Genomic DNA, 15559 nt, shown 5'->3' on the forward strand with positions numbered 1-15559 from the left:
GAAAATAAATATACCAAAAAATTGAGCTTACCTTCTTTTTCAATACCCATTATGATTTTTAAAATTTGTCACTAACCACTAACTCAAAAAACGATTTGTAATAATGATCGTCAACAGGAACGTTGAAAAACAATTGAATTCATTACCACAATTACTCGACTTTTAAAGCTGCCCCAATAAGGTGGGAGGGAGATGGGTAACCGAAATGACCATTTAGGAATGTAACCTTTATTAAGCTTTACCAATGCACCAATAAAAACAGATTTTGACAAAGTTTTGAAAATTGACTTTTGATCAACTTTTTCGTATAAATACTCCACTGTGCATCGTTTTAATTAAGTTTTAACTTTTAAAGGTTTTCAAAGTCAATTAAATTTAAAGTTACGGCTTTCAACATCGTTTTAATTTAGTTTTAACGACTTTTAAAGGTTTTCAAAATCGGTTTAAAATTAAAGCTACAACTTTTTACGGCTTTCGTAACCGTTTAATTAACTTTTTTTCGAAGTTTAACGGATTTCGACATCGTTTAATGAACTTTTTTTCGAAGTTGAACGGATTTCAACTCCGTTTAATTTAAGAAACTTCGCCTAACTAACGGCTTTCAAAGTCGAACAAAAAATATACGATTTCGAAAACCGTATCTCGATTGTTTTATCTCTGCTAAAAACCCTAATACTCGCATTTTTTTTTCAAAACACTTCCATTTTTAACGAAAATTAATTGCCGTTACATTGCGCAATAAACAGACCTGGTTTCCATCAACCTTGGCATTATTATTTTAAAGTATTCTAACGAAAGTATTAAAACGAAATGAAATTAATGGAAGATTTCAAATAAAGGTTGAACGTAGAATGTGAGGATGTAGACAAATTGATGAATAATTATTATTGTATTGTAAGCTGGTTTTTTTTTAATTAAAAAAAACGGTTTGAAGGTTACTATTTCTAAATTTTGCATGTGATAAAACAACAATGAACTAAGTTTCAAAAGTTCTTCTTTTAGGAAAAAAAAAACTGTTGAATTCTTTTTTAAAATTTATTACAAAAGTATATTAATTGCAACATAGTTTATTCTCTAATAAATCAAAAAACGACTATTTTCATTGCCACAAAAAGTTGCGCTAGATAAACATACTTTTACGACTTTTTTAACGTAAAAACCATGCTATTAATGTATTACTTTTGTCAGCAAAAAGATCATTAACTTATTATTTTCAAAATGGCGAATATTAGGGTTTTTAGTGGGCTTTTTTACAACTTTGACTTCGATTTAGAGCTTTTTCCGTTGATTTTCAGGTCTATGTTTTTTTATTTTTCTGAATCAGCATAAAATTCTCTATCAGAACAATCATAAAAAAAAAAAAAAAGGCGGGGGGAGGGGGAAACTGCGGTAGCTCCATAAATTACAATGTTGGCAGCTTCCAACAGTTATAAGTTGGTTAGCAATTATCATTTTAGACCTATATAATAACTAGGTTTCTTTGGCCTAAATTTAAAACTTTGACTTTTTCTTCGCTGCTATTTAGCAAAATAAATCTAAACAAACTAAAAATAAATATTATACTAAGTCTTACTGAGAACTTGTACCTTATTTTATCATATTTATTATAAAAAACTAAAAAACAAAAGGTAACATGCAACAAATTATTGTAAGAATATGTTTTGTTAACCAAAAAATATAGATTTATATATGTAAATTGATATATTTTTGCGAAAAAAAAGTTATGTTAAACAAAAAAAAAAACAGTTTCTTTATTTGAAACTTATATATTTATCAATATTTGAACTCAAGATGTAAAACTTCATTATAATCAGTTTTATAATTTTCATATAAGCGTTCGTTGATTCCGTCGCCATCTTGAGAGTCCAACACTTGCTTCAAAAAAATTCCCGAAAACGCTATTCAGTTATGTTTAAGAGCAGTGGTCCAGTTGTGGCTAGCCAGCTCTGACGTGCCATCTGTGTAAATATATCGGCCCGTTACTGGCTAACCAGGACTGGCATGCCGCAAACGGACCACATGGCATATGCTGTCTGGCAAACCAGCTCTGGTGAATCTTTTACGGTAAAACAATGGCTCATATTGGCTCCGGCATGCTATTCATAGAACTTTAATGGCCCTTAAATGGATCGCCAGAACTGGCGTAGCCGGCACTGGCCCATACGAGCCCTGCTACTTGGGAATATGCCAATAAGCCTTGTAAATCATCAATCATTTATTGATTTTTTTAAAAGTTTAAATCAACTGAAATAGAATATAACGGGGCCTAACGCAGCTAAAATTTGAAAGTTTTAGCTGCGTTAGGCCCCTTTATATTCTGTTTCAGCACCCCCACCCCGTCCTAACTTTCATAATCTTTCTAGGTCACTGTATGTATATATATTAGGGATATGACTTTTTAATTTATTTTCAAATAAAATGTTTCCTGTATCATAAATCGATGAACTTTTACTTAAAATCATGAAAAAAGGCCCAAATAGCTTTCTGCAACAAAAAAAGGTCACCCCCAAAATAAAAGTTTGATTTACCATTTTTATACATTCATTTTTGACCGATGTTTTAATCTTAAGCTTAATTCTCAGCTTAATTCTCAGTGTTGCTAATGTGAGCTCAGTGTTGATAATGTGAATAGTTCTATGAAGTACTCTGCGTGTAACTGAGCTAATAAGGAACTACTGTAGCGAACTAAAGACGCTGTAAGTGTACGAAGTATAAGTAGTTGTAGCATTATCGTTAGGATACGGACTGGATTATCGAACTGTTATCAACATTGACTGGATTATCGAACTATAATTGGATTACTATACAGTTAAAGTATTTTATTAATTAAACGACTTTATTAAACGGATATTTACGCTCAGCTATCCGTAAAGTCGTAACAATATTATATGATGTCTCACAAGAAAAGTCATACCACAGTAACAAAGAACAAGAAGACTTGGACTAAAAATTTGGTGAGATTTCAAGAGTCACACAGAAGAAGAGGAAGCGTGGCTGTAGAAGAACATTCACTCGATGAAAAATCCAGAATACCACTTCAATTGCAGATCGTAGGAAGATACCAGTTTCTCGGAGCATATGTTAAAGGAAGAAAAGAACGAATAGACCAAATTTCTAAGGAAATTACAAAATTGTGGGACAATAAACTGAATTTTCCACATGTGTCTGATCAAGTGATAAGAGCAAAGCTTATGAAGGTGCTGAAGGTCTATGATGAATGTGTCAAGCGTGGAAAATATGATGTTCTCAATGCATTATTTGACATCACGAAAGTGAATGGCCAGTGGTTATCCTCGGAAGATAAACGTCTATACCACCTACAAAAAGAAAGTAAAGGACAGGTGGGGTACTCAACAGGACAAGTGGCAAGTAAAGAAACCATTCACCCTTCCAAGAGAAGGAAAGTCCAGTCTGGAACAGCAATACCTTCCACATCACAAGTCCTGTCTACCACAGACAGTGGTACTGAATCTGAAAACTGCAAAAGTAAGAGTGAAGATGATGAAGACGACGACGGTGATAAAGACGATGATGAGGACACTCAGAAAAAAACTAGAAAGCACTACAAAAGTAAATTTGCTGTAAGTATGGTTACATCAAGTGGAGTTTCCACAAAGAAAGCTGCTAAAATATGCAATGTATTATCACAACAAGGTATTGATATTCCAACTCCAAGTCAATCAGCAATTTACAAGTCCACATTCAAAGAGGCAGGTAAATTAAAAAAAGAAATGATACAACAACTTAAAATGGAACAGTGGTCCTTACACTTTGACGGCAAACGAATAGATGATAAGGAATATCAGGTAGTTGTACTTCAGAATGAAAGAACTGACGTGAAACTTGATGCACTGCGTTTAAAAGATGGCAAAGCTGAAATTGTTGCTGAAAAAATTGCCAAACTTATTGATGAATACAATTTGTGGAATTCAATTAAGATGATCATTACTGATACAACAAACGTCAATACTGGGAAGAGAAATGGAGTTGTTGTGAAGTTGCAACGTATGTTTAAATTAAAGGGTGTCACAATACCACAATTTATCGGTTGTCAGCATCACGTACTAGACAGGATTCTCCGTCTGGTGATGGACGAAGAACTTGGGGGTGATACCAAATCTCCAAACATTGAATACCCATTTGTGTCTGAACTGTTGAATAAGTATGATGAACTGAAGGATAAGTTTGTGAATGGAACTGTAGAAATTCTTGATAAATCAGGGTGGAGAGACGATATGAAGTTTTTGTACCATTTAACAAGAGTGTTTAGGTTCTATGAAGAACAAAGAAACTTCCCTCTGATTCACTTTCAGAACATTCCTAATATGAGCAATGCCAGATGGAACTCAAGAGCCATTCTCGCCATTCTGGCGTTCATTCTTATGCCTGAAGCGAGAAAGAATTTGGAGAAGGTTTGCAGGTTCATTTCATATGAGTGGGCAGAACATTGGTTTAGTAGTCAAAAGTACAATGACAATGACTTCAAGAATTTATCTGATGTATTGAAGCCTTACAAAAAGGCATTGCAGTCATTCAAAAATCACTGGAAGAAAGAGCCATCCGTCATCGACATACCACGAAGTAATCAGATAGCTGAACGTGCAATCAAGGTGATGCAAGACCTGTATGCTTCCTGCAGAAAGAAAGACAAACTGCAACTTCGATTCATTCTAAGTAATAAGCGCTAGACTCTTTATGAGACGTGAGCATCATGTGACCCCTGTACTAAACACAGTAGGCCTATAGACTAGACGCTTTGATACTGTTAATTTTGTAATACATGTATAATTATATATCACATAATGTTTTTTGTTATATCACAGTACATGTTGCATAAATAAATAAAATAACAACAGGAGTATGACTCTTACAACATCTTCAGCCTTTAATATTCATTTACTGTACAAAAGTGTACCTATTGAAAATTCGATTTTTTGGTTTTGGGGTGACCTTTTTTCAAAATATGTCAAAATGAAACATCTATTCGTTCTTTTTACATAAAAGTTCATTGAATTACGATACAGGCCTAGTAGGTTGCAAAAAAGTCATATCCCTAATATATATATACATATATATATACACACATACAAATATATATGTAAAAACTATTGAAGAATCATTTAACAACATTATTTAAAAAATAATTAATAATATTTTTTTGTATAACAGTTTAATGAATGCTTTTGAGTCTATTCCGTAAGCGCACATTCCGAAACGCTCTTTCCGTAAGAAACCGTTTCGCAAGTATTCTTTCGAAATGATTTGTTTCGCAAGTTTCTTTTCGTAAAGAGTTATTACGGAATAATATTTTTTTTTTTTTTCGAATAACGCATTACGGAAGGTGAATTTGCGCAAGAACAACTTTCGCAATAGCAACTTGAAATACGGAAGATAAAAATGCGAAATATTCGTAAGTTTGTGTTTACGGCGAACAACCCAAGTTGAGAGCATCTAAATTTCTCAATAAAATAAAGATACTTCGAAAACTCGTTTTAATAATGACTTAAGTTAAAAATAATTGCTGCAAAGAACCGAGTACTTTAATGAAGTAAACTTCTCACATTTTAATGCGATTGTACACATTTTGCAAAATTCTTAGTTAAGAACTGGAAGCCCGTGAAAAATGTCAACTCCTTTCATTTATCTATTAGAACAACCATACGCAGCTCATGAATTCACTATTTTAATGTTAACTTTTAAAATGTCATAAAGGTAGATAAGCCTTTTGCCCGAATTAGAAATGGCTTCCACGGCTTCACTTTTCAGATCGAAGTTAGACATATAGTGTATATGAGCCCCTGAGATGCATAGTGGTATAAGTCACTTATATCTAGTTTTGAGATACAGAGGCATTTCGTAGACATCATATCATAAATCATCAAACTGTTTTAGAGGAAGTTTCTCTGGCTAACTGAACTGCTAATAAGTTCCCCAACTATTTATTGGACTTTTATGTATTTTCTGTTATTAACTTGAATGTCATAAGGGCCTAAAAATACCATAAATGACTTACACCACTCTGCCTTGATAATTGTTGTAGTACTTGTATACGATGTAAAGAACTTTATTTTTTATTTATAAGTAAGCGTGCTTGAGCGGTCTTTATTTCTTGTAAGAGAGAGGAAAGTAACAAAAGCTTGAATGACTGCGCGATTGCGCGCAACATTCCCCGCCCAACATTAATTTTTGACTAAAAGTTCAATGTCATCTTCATCGCAAAATTTCACTTGAATAACCTTTTCGTCCATTGTTTTATATGAGGCTTCCAATAAATATAGCTTGTTTAAAGGTCGTTCGATGACAATTGGTTTTCCATTATTCACGTATCTAACTTCTGATGCTCGAATTTGCTTGTCATGTGATTTGATTAATTTCTGTACTACTCCACAAACCGCGTTTGTAGAAGGAAAATGAGAGTTCTGGGACATTGGCACTTTTTCTATACTTAAGCGTGCTAAGTTTTTGATTCGTGCTAATTTTTGAAATTTGCTCTCACCTTTAAGAGAGATGAGAGTTCTAGGACATTGATGTACATTTCCGTCTTATTTTAAGGCAACGACTAAATTTTTCAATAATAAGAAAAATTGATTTTAAATAAAATAATTTTTCAGATAAAAAAAATGTTTCTAGCGAGAACAAAGCATGCAAGTGAGTTAAAAGCTTTATTTGACCTTTTGTTTTATAATATGAAGATGGTGAGCTTGAATATCAGCAAAAAAGGGATTCATTTAAAAGCATAGACGACTATTAATCTAATGTTTGAAGTTGATCTTTTAGCTGATCAGTTTGAAGAGTACGTGTTTAATTTTGAGGAGCCATTGTATATCGGCATTGAGAGTTATATTAGCAAGGCTTTTAAAACGATGAAAGGTGAGAGCATGGTGACTTTTAGTTTAGGAAGTTTGACAATTGATGTAAAATCTTCTGAAAATTTTGAGTAGTTTTAAATTTGGAGTAGAGAATATTTCAGATGAGATGAAAGTTCACAGCGTGTATTGTTCAGAGCAGTTGTATCGAATTTCAAAGATTGTTTTATTTTCGAGCGTGTTGGATGTTTTTGTGGAGAAGGATAATCCTCTTATGTTTTGTCTACTGGTAAAATTGGAGTATTAAAAGTGTATTTTCTTTAAAAACATTAAAAACGTTTTAAAAGAAGTTTATGAAATTGCTCCTAAGAATGGAATGCTTGAGAAGGGTGAATTAGGTCCAAGCAGCAAACCAGAGCCAATAGGTTCATACCCTTTTCCTTTTTTAATAAAGAGCCCATCTCCGTAAATGGGTTTGTTTTTAGTCCAAGGTCTTAAGTAACCAGAACCAGCAGCAGAAGATATTCGTTCTCTGACATGAAATCGAATAATGATGTCTTCTCCTCTAAAGTCGATTAAATCTCCATGCTGATCAATAAGTTGCGTTTCCATTCTTGATATTTTGTTTACGACAATGGGCAAGTAGATGAGATGAAAAGGTTTTTCACTGATTTTGTATCCAGGAGGAGCGTCAGGGTAAAAAGAGTAAATATCGTTTGTCGTTTTTCCATCTAAATAGGAAGAGCCGATAATGTCGTTGGTTACTCTAATGACTGCAAGTTCTTCAATTCTTACAATGCTTTCAGATTCGTAGTAGTCAATAACGCTAGTGACTTTATCAGGGTCAATAGGATCTTCTTTTTTCTCAACGTAAGTGTATTCTTTTTTATCAAATCCAAGAAGTGAGGCTATGCTGTTATTAACGTTAAAGTCGACCCAATATTGAGTGTTTGTTCCAGGTTTTCCAAAAGTAAGAGTGGACCTTGAAGTAGTATCACTTGTTCCATGAATGACTCCGTCTGCTCTGTATAAAGTTCCAACTTGTTTTTTCATTTCTTTTTGCAAGTAATCGTTGATTTCATTGATTTCGTAAGCTCCTTCTTCGATGTAAATGGTGTAACTGGTTGATCCTAAATTAGGGTTATATCTGAAAACGTTATTTTTTGAGGTGATGTTGGGGTAGCTGCGATAAGTCTCAAAACCGACTAAGGCATTTTCGTATTTTTTGTCAATGCAAAGATCGATAGGTATGTCAAAGTAGGTTCTGATGACGCTGTTATCCACCGTTGAAGTTTCTTTTTTCGATTTAACGATAAAATAAAGTCCGGACATGTTTTTTATACGTTTGGAAAATAAAAATCGTTAAACCGGCTTCTGTATTTTCCCTGATTCTTTTTTGAGGACAAGTCGATGACAGCAAATCCGTGGGGTTGAGACCAGCAGTACTTGCAGAACATTTTAAATTCTTCCTTATTCATGTCTACAGCAGCATGGTCTCTGTAAATGTGATTGACCTTTTTAGAGTCTTGAGGAAAGAGACAAATAAAATTAGCATTTTCTGTGATGGTTTGTCTAGGAAGCATGAAATAGTTTTGAGCGAGATAAAAGCAGTCAACGTTAGAGTGCCTTCCTCGGATGTAATATTTTTCGCATTTGTTTTGTTTGGTTAGTTGCAAGTCGTCAAAGATCATTAAATTGTTTTTGGTAGAGTCTAAGGATTCAGGTTCAGGAACGTCTTCTTCAGTTTCAAAGAATTGACATTCTATATCTGTTTTTCCTTCCCAATTTTTAGAGATTTCTTCAATGACACATTCAGGACTTGCGTTTAATTCTTCAACTTTGTTTTGAATGTTGAAAAGTTCGAGGATGATTTCTTTTGGTAATTTTTTTTCGAAGGAGCTTTTGAGTATTTTGTATTCAGGTTGAAAAAGGGATTTTCCAAACACTTGCAATCGGTTGTAATCGAGCCATCCCGGTCTAAGCAATAAATTGAGAAGCAACGTTGTTTTTCCACATCCAGACTTTCCAACGATGATACCTCGAATGCTTCTTGGAAAAAGTTTGTTGATGTTTCTTTTCGTTTTGCCGATGTTCCACGATAAGTCAATAACTTCCATTTTTATATAGAAAATTTTTTTTTTCTATATTCAAAATGTATTGCGTCAAGTGTAAAAGAGAAACAGAAACCATTCACATGAGAAACGAGATGACAAAAAATAATCGAAATATGTTAAAAGGGACTTGCGACTCTTGCGGAACGACAAAATGCAAGTTTGTTCCATCGATTTGGTGGAATCGTTGAATAAACTGTCGAGCAAAGTCAAACTTCCATGGGCTAAGTTTCCAGGAGAAATGCATATTCCCGGGATGAACTTTGCAGGTCCTGGTACGAATTTGGATAAGAGATTGACTTCCACGGACATGTATCAAGATTAAAGCAAGCCGGTGGACAGAGTGGACAATGCAGCATACCATCACGATTTGGCTTATAAATATTTTAGTGACAGGCAAAATAGGAATTTGGCAGATCAAATGATGCTTGAAGAGATGGATTCTATACCCAACCCTACTCAAAAAGAAATCAACGAAAGAAAATTGATTACGCCGGTCATCAAAGCAAAAGCTAATTCGGATTGGGTGTTGGCAATAAAAAAAATAAAATTCCCGAGAGTCGTCAGAAATGGACGGATCAGCTTGCAGAGGAACTTCACAAACCAGTGATTCATCATTTCAAAAGAAGAAGGGTGATTGTGAATGACGTCGATGAAATATGGGCTGCAGATTTGGTTGACATCCAATCGTTTTCAAAATTCAACAATGGCGTAAAATATTTGCTTATGGTGATTGACGTGTTTTCAAAGTATGGATGGACTGTTCCATTAAAAAGCAAAACGGGTCTTGATGTGGCTGAAGCGTTGAGCAAAATCTTTGAAGAAAGAAAGTGTTCCAAATTGTGGGTGGACAAAGGAAAAGAATTTTATAACAAGCATGTGAAAGCGCTGGGTGTGCAATTGTATTCCACTGAAAACGAGGGAAAAAGTTGTGTCGTCGAACGATGGAACAGAACGATGAAAGAGAAAATGTTTATATATTTTTCAGCTAACAACACCAATAAATACATTGACGTTTTAGATGAAATGGTGAGTAGCTACAACAACACAAAGCACTCTAAGAAAAGCCAGCTAAGAAAAGATTAATAATTGAATGAATCTGTATGGAAAGACGCAAACTGAAAGACAAGAACCAAAATTTTCCATGGGTGACAAAGTGCGAATTACAAAAAAGAAGTCTAACTTTGAAAAATTGTCATGTTCATGTCCATTTTCAGCTCTGTAAATGATTACATTATCACTTGCTTAATCAAATAACAGATAAACTGCAGCATCACATTGCTATTTGCATCTTTGAATGGCTTTACATCTATAGTATGATTTTTTTTCCATCGTTAGTGTATTGGAATATTGATAGTTCCATTAAACTTCTGCTGTTATTGCTGAAAAAACATTTGAGAAGAAATAAATAAATAAAAGAAGAGGAGGAAGAAAGAGAGAGAGAGATTATAGGAGAGAGGAAAGAGGGGAGAGAGCAAAACACATCTCCTCTCTCTCTTCTCTCTCCGAATGTGCAATGAATCTAAATCATTTTAATTAAATAACTGACCACTTGGTTAAATTACTGACTATTTAATTAAAGGCTAATAACTAAATTAGCTAACTGACAGTTAATATATAATACTGACCATTTAGCTAAAATACTGACCATCTTAATAAAATACTGAAAATTAAAAATAAAAAAATACTGACAGACTCATTAAAAATACTGACCCATAATAATGATATTAAAAAAAGTAAATACTTCTCTATTATAGCAGATGAGGTTTCAGACTGTGTATTGTTAGAACAACTTTCTATTGTCATACGTTATGTTGACTTGAACAGTAGTAATAAGGAAGTTTTTTTTACGCTTTTTTGAATGCAAAACTTTTGAAAGAAAAGTTCTTAATGTTTTTGAATTTTTATAAATCAGATCTTCCTTATTTTTCATCAATTCATGCTGAATTAGAGTTATGGGAGGAATTTTGGAAAGAAAAGGCAGAATTACCATCTACTATTTCTGATACATTAAAGTTCATGGATATCAGAGGCTTTCCAAACACTTTAGAGGCTTTTCATATACTTGCTACAATACCAATCACAACTTGTGAGTGTGAAAGGTCAAGATCTTTTCTTAGGAGAATAAAAACTTACACCAGGAGTCAGAAAATAGATTGAATGGACTTGCATTAATGTCTATTCATCAGGAAATAGTTCCAGATATTAGCAGAGTTATTGAAATTTTTGCATCCAAAGGAGACAGAAAATTAGAGTTAATGTTTAAATGATGGGTAAATTTAGAATTTATGAGTAAATAGTAGTTTTAAAAAAAGTGAAAAAAAGTGTCTTATATAAACTTCCATTCAATGTCTTAAACTTGTAAATTGTGAAAATCATTTTTCATAAGCATATTATTTCTATTCATTCTTGATGTTGAAAGCGTTTTCAGGTTATATTAGTTTTAACTTTTTTAATTTATCTTAACTTGTTGTATTATATTTTGTCTTACATATTTATATATTAAAAATTTAAAAAAAAAGAAAAAAGATATTAAAAGATATAAAAAGATATTAAAAAAATTTGGGCATAACTGCCTATCAAGAAAAAGAAAAAATCCAAAAGCAGAGGCCTAACCTTAGGCAACATTACTAATACTTTACTTCCCGCCTTAAAAAACTTCAGGGTCCCTTAAGGGCAAACCCTTAAGGGACCCTTATGAAAATGTCCGTGCCAAATTTCAGGGTCCCTTAAGGGCTAGCCCTAAAGCGGCCAAAAAAAAAACCACACTTTACTACTCATCCTGTATGAGTAGTAAAGCGTGGTTGTTTTTTTTAACTAGTAATATTCAATAGTTTAACACAGTTTATTTAATAATATTTATATAAATCATCATTACATATCTTTATTTATAAAAGTGTTTTCTAAGTCTTTTGCTTTTTTTGTCGAGGATCTTTGTTTTCACTGTCGTCTTTGTTTTCACTGTCGTCATTATTTCCTTCATAGACGTTTTTACTCTCTTCCTCAATCAAAACTTCAAGTGTCTTTTTCTTACAGCGCTGCAGACGACCATCAGAGCGATCCTGGCGTTATTAAAAAATCGTGCTACTTTCAGTTCTATCTTTTTAGACGTGGTGCCAGGGAAAATGTGAACAGTTTAAACTATAAACATTTAAATAAATACTTTTAAAAAAAAGAGAAAAAATATGTAAATAAATAGTCATTTAAATCTATAATTATATAACCATTTACTATAGTTATGCCTAAATATATGGATTCACATGTATTAGAGATTCACATGTATTAGAGATTCACATGTATTAGAGATTCACATGTATTAGAGATTGTATTGTTTGATATAGCCGCATTGACAATATAAATTATATCTGCATGTAAAAAGATATTAATAGTTTTACTTTATTTTACTGTTAAGTCAAACACCACAAGTCAAACTGTTGACTCGCAGTCAAACAGATTCATATTTGTACAATTGTTCACAGTAGATGTAGATTACACTGATTTTCTAACGCTGATTTTCCAGGCTCAAAAACTTCAGCTTCCCATGTGTTCCAAGCCTATTGATCTTTTGCTGTAAGTCATGCGCCGGCAATTTGTTTAAAACTGTTCATAGACAGTCAACCCTCCTTCACTCTTCATCAATGCTAACTAAAAAAGATCAGTTAACAACTTAAATATATTACACCATCATTCACACTATGTTCCCTTGTCAAGAGCAACACATCATGGCTATTCTTAATAATCAGAAATTGATAAAAACTTACCATATTATTTGGGTGCTTTTTAATCTCAGAATATTGCTGCAGAGAAGTAAAGATAGGAAATTATGTATGACAGACATTCTGATCAACAAGATCACTAGCAACACATGCCTCCAATCTTCCCTGTCTTTGCTCAAGATTGGTCAACTTATATTCAGTTCACGAAGAATGAACATATTCATAAGAAACTGTCCTGTTATGATAACCAGCATAAACAATATACTACATATTTATACTTAAAATATTATACTACTGCCATTCATTTCATATGCCAAAACATTTTATAGAATAATTTCTTACCCCTAGTAATACAAAACATTCAAACCTTGTGCACTAAATGGTTCAACTTTAAGTCAGTTGCAAACCCCAAGCATACTACCATGTATACACAATAAACTTGAATCAGAAGAATCATGGAGACTTAACTAAAGCCACAACAAATACTATTTTCAATAGTTTATATAACTTTAACAATTTATAATTACCCTTTGAAAAATAAAGTCTAAAGCAGTTTTGTACCATTATAAAACTAATACTTAACTGACATAAAAATATATTTCTAATTTAATTTAATAAAATGGATATGTGCACCAATACATATTTTACATGTATTCCTTGGGGCATATGTACTCCTACATGTGGACCTTGAGATTCATATCAAATCTCATTATTATTTATATCCTAGGGTTTTAGAGCATGGTGGCCTTATATACCAGGATATAAATAGTATTACTATAAATGCAGTAAAGATTAAGAGAAAACCTATACATGAACAATAAATAGTTTACAGCATACAATTGAAAAAAAAACCTATATGAAATCATTAAAAAATTAAAAAACACAATCAAACTTTTGTGTACCTAAAATATATAACTAGATCCCAATTTTCAAAAACTTACAATTGGCTGGGCAATACAGGTAGTTGAAAACTGAAAACCTTTAAAAAAAAAAAAGCCTAGCAACAAAATACTTTCATATAAGAACAAATAAATCATCTCATCACGATAAACAGCAGAAAAGTAACTTTTACTTACATCAGATAAATTAAGAGATGTACTTATACAATCAGGCTAGAACTAAATAAAAATCATATTATTAAATGATATTTACTTTAACAATGACATTTAGCCACTAATAACATACCTTTATGCATGATTAAAATCACATTAAAGAAATTTGGTAATGTTAATAACTTACATGTGGGAATGAAGATTGAGACATTCAAATTTTGTTTTCACTCAAACTCAAACAGAAATAACAGCTTTATATGAAGAGATAAAAATGACATTTGGATTGTTCTTTACTTTCATGACTTTCTCTTAATGAAACTTTACCTGAAAAAAACAATTTTTTTTAAAAATAGGCCTTTTAGCACTGTAAGGTACAGCGGTGTATGAGTTTGTTCAATTAGTTTGACTAATTACTCTTAGTAAAAAAACTGACAGCAATCTTTTTTGTAGCATGTGTTTGGTGAGTATTAGTCTCAAAAATTAATAATTTAGGTTAAACAAAGGAAATCCTAATTTACATTCATTGCTTTTGTGCTCCATTTATACATATAATCCAGTCGCACCATCAAAAATAGTAGGCACACTTCTATCAAAGTTATCTTCACCAATTTTAATATCCTGCTCCTCTACAACAGGCTTACCATGCATCATATAATTGGAAGATTCTCCTAAAATAAATATATTTGACCAAAAATATTTTAAAAAAAAGTTACAAAAGTTTAGATAAAAAAAGGCAGTCAGATATTTGTCTGACAGTCTATAAATAGGATGAGATAAAAGCAACAATGTACTATAATTACTTTATAACATTACTTTGATATTTTTAAATTATCAAGATTATTAGCTATCTATTTATATTGCTGTATTACCTTTTCATCTTGAGACAAAAATATCAAGTTGATTACGACGTTTTCTTCTTTCAGTTCTTGAAGCCATTTTTAAATTATACAACAAATATTTTGTTGCTATTATAGGATTATATCTTTATTATATTAAATAACTCATTAAAAATAGTTTCAATAAAAATTGATCATCATGATTAATGTCTATCAATACTTAGAAGCTATATGAATGGATAAAAATCTTTGAAGCAAATCTATTTTCTAACCATGTAGCTTTCTCGTAGCGAACACAACGGTTCAATTCTACATTTCCTCTTATACTAAAAAACTCTTCTCTACTTAAGTTTTGCATACAACTTATACTTATAAAAATCCGTAAAAATATCTTAATTACTATCATAAAAAAAGCCACTCAAACAATATTTGCAATTTTTTTAGGAAACGTCAATATACGCTTTACGGAGTTTCTTTCTGAATGGTTCAAAATTGTTCTGTTAAATCGTTTTTTTCCGAGTTTTAAAATTCCAGAAAATTGGAGCCGATTTCGGGCTAGCCAGAGTTTAGCCCTAAGCCACCCCTTATTAGGATCTTCCCTAAACACACCCTAATTTTAAAAAATCATCAAAAATATACTAATTTTGTGCTGAAAAGAAATGTAAGCTAATACTTTTTAGCTTTGATAAAAAATTGTTTGAGAAAATTCGCCCTTAGAATACCCTAAACCACTAAGGGACCCTTAAGGGCCGCTTAAGTCATTTTAAGGTGGGTTAAACTGTCTATCAAAAAAAGGAAAGAATCCATAAATGGAGGCCTAACCTTAGGCAACACGACAGTTTACAGATGGAGTGCAAAGTCCTATGGCTTACCTTCTCGTTGGTGCACTTCGTTAAATAAGTTAGACAAGTATTACATGTCTAATTTATGAACTAAATAGCCAAGGCAACATTTTGAGTAACTTTATTCTTAATAGGATAACTAAAAACAATACAAAACAACACTTTACCAAGCTTAACTCGACTGTTTAGCATAACA

General features: G+C 32.4%; 1 long non-coding RNA gene across 2 annotated transcripts; it reads right to left on the reverse strand.

The window, feature by feature from the left end:
• Window positions 1–11750: 11750 nt before the first annotated feature.
• Window positions 11751–15009, reverse strand: LOC149890897 (uncharacterized). Of its 2 annotated transcripts, XR_016451233.1 has the most exons (9): window positions 14555–15009; window positions 14204–14353; window positions 13873–14009; window positions 13710–13751; window positions 13575–13612; window positions 13001–13100; window positions 12679–12868; window positions 12313–12562; window positions 11751–12058 (listed from the first exon to the last, which is right to left on the reverse strand). It is a non-coding gene; the product is annotated as an uncharacterized LOC149890897 (long non-coding RNA). The 2 variants fall into 2 exon arrangements; XR_016451234.1 differs by lacking the exons at window positions 11751–12058; window positions 12313–12562 and having other exon boundaries at window positions 12738–12868; window positions 13536–13612.
• Between the last annotated feature and the right edge of the window lie 550 nt (window positions 15010–15559).

This window comes from Hydra viridissima, unplaced genomic scaffold (assembly GCF_058129835.1).
Source record: "Hydra viridissima isolate aposymbiotic clone 2 unplaced genomic scaffold, HvirCarnegie_v1 scaffold_3, whole genome shotgun sequence".
NCBI classification, from domain to species: Eukaryota; Metazoa; Cnidaria; class Hydrozoa; order Anthoathecata; family Hydridae; genus Hydra; species Hydra viridissima.